We start from the raw sequence: 2,433 nt of genomic DNA on the forward strand, positions 1-2,433 counted from the left end.
CAGCCCCGGGGTAGAGCCGCCGCCGCGCCAGCCCGCTGCCCGCCCAGGGCCCGGCCGCGCCGCCGCCGGCTCCCCGTGCGGCGCCGCCGGTGCGGGGGCGCCCGGCGGCAGCGGCGCGCTGCTGCGGGGCAGCCCCGGCCCGGCCCGGCCCGGCCCGGCAGCCCCCTCCCCGGCCGGCAGCCTGCGGCGCCCGCTCCGCTCCGTAGGCAGAAGCCTCCCCCGCTCTCACACACGCATACGCGGAGCCATCACGGCTCCGGTAAAACGGCACGAACGAATTTACCACGGCAGCCTCCCCCCGCCCGGGCAGCGTTAAATCACCTTCCCCCGGGAGATGATCCTGCAACGAGCCCTCCCCCCTCCCCCAGCACTCCGGCTCCATGGGCTTTCGCATGCAAGAAATGAAGACCCACTTCATAGCAGGAAACTTAACCGCCAGCCTTGCATTTTCTACGGAGCAAGGGATAGGAGCCTCTTACTTACCCCTTCTGGTTGCTTTCCTGACTTTTTTTGGAGGGTTAGGGGGGCTCTGCTTGCTCCCCAACACAAATCCTTCCGGTTCCTAAAGGGAGCTCATTGCATCTCGTTGTTAATCACTGACGGTGTGTGTTTGTGTACGTGTGTGTGCGCGTATGGGGGGGTTCTCCTTTGCATGTCAGTCCAACTTGCCTTGCTTGCTAAAAAACCTGTGCTCTCTTTTGCAGCTGTCAGGGTGAGTGGGGAGGTGCATCTGGAAAAGGGGTGGGGGTGGTGGTAAAATGTTGATAAATCCACCAGCCTTGATCTTCAGCTCTGTGCAGTGTAGTTTGGCGAGGGAAGGGAGAGCTGCCGAAGGGAGAGGACAAGGAGGGCAGAGATGAATGGGGGTCGAGAGAAAAAAAGAAAATGAATTGTACCCCAGATTGCAATTGAATCTGATGGGCTTCCCCTGCTCTCGCTCTCACACCATCAGGGCTCGGTCCAGACTTCCCAGCATTACGGTGCACGGCAAACCGCTGAGCCTGATTTCTGGGAGACAGCGAGGTTTGCACAACTGCAGCAAGAAGCCAAATCAAAAAGCCAATCTGTGAGCCTCCAAACTCCACGTCACCCTATCAGCTGGGAGCAAGAGCTGCAACAGAATTACAAGCCATGCATATTTATTCTTCTGAATCCGGGGGGGGGATTTTCAGATTGTTTAAAGCAAGCCACAATGAAACTAGAGCAAACCCTTTCCAAAATAAATACAGACAGAGCAGCTGTCTTGCCTTTAACATGCACACATCCACACACATACATCTCTGTGTGATCTCTGTGAGTACACATATGTTTATATACCTACACACTCTGAGCATCAATCACTCCTGTATCCTCCAAGTATATAGACTTTGTGTATTTTGATCAGGGAGGGGGAAATACAGGAGTTGAGCCTCAGAGCAGATATTGATTGCATATCTTAAATTTAAAGGATCTGCCAAATAGAGATTAAATATAGAAAAGAAATTACATAGGCAGTCAGTCCTGGTATCCATTTGAAACTGCATGCTTTGGTTTGTGCTTCTGTGCTTGCAGAAACTACCTAGTCATTTTTTTTTTATCCAAAGTCAAAAAACAACATGTGAGGCAGCAAGTCATTTTGAGGCAAAAATATATGCTGCTTCCAAAGTTGCTATTTTACTTTGGCAGAAGATGACTAGGCTGGTGGTTTCCATGGCCGTGGAATAGAACGGTTGCTTTGCATCGTATACAGGACACAAAATGATGTTTGCACGCAGGTTTGTCTCTCCTTGTGATCCCCTCTATTTTCGGAGTTCGCTTCCACAGCAAGTAGGAGCAGACACGCCTCCAGAAGGTTCACCTTTTGGCATGGCTTTTCACTTATTTAAAGAATCACGAAGTCCACTGTAAGGCAACGATCCCTGACACAGCTGCATACAGTAGAACAATTCTGCCAAAGGATGGGCTATTTCATCCTCCAAAGAGAAGCTGCCGCTGCTCCATCATACCCCAGTGACTCTGCTCTCTCCCCTTGTCCTGTGACTTGGTGAGGGCCATAAAGCAGAAGCTTCCTGGTAAAACTTGAGCATATGCGCAAGAAGAAACTTCTTATCAAAAGCAACTGTGTAAACTGCCATAAGAAACATGGCCAGAGTCCCATACTGGGCAACAACTTTTAATGACAGGCACCGACAGGAGATGTACAGAGAGAAGGGGATATGATACCAAACAGTTACAACTTGTGAAATGATTGTATTTACTTTGATTGCATTTACTGTGCAGCTAACAATGGAGAAAAAAAAGCTGCAAATGGACTGTGGTTAGCTGGAGAAAATCCCTGAAAAACAACTAGCATGCTCTGGTTATGGATCCAGAGACCAGCCCCTGCCCCCCACAGCCTTAAAAAAGAGATTTAGATAACTGGAAAAACACTTACTCATTCTGGTCTGGCTATTT

Source organism: Rhea pennata, chromosome 5 (assembly GCF_028389875.1).
Source record: "Rhea pennata isolate bPtePen1 chromosome 5, bPtePen1.pri, whole genome shotgun sequence".
In the NCBI taxonomy this organism is placed as follows: Eukaryota; Metazoa; Chordata; class Aves; order Rheiformes; family Rheidae; genus Rhea; species Rhea pennata.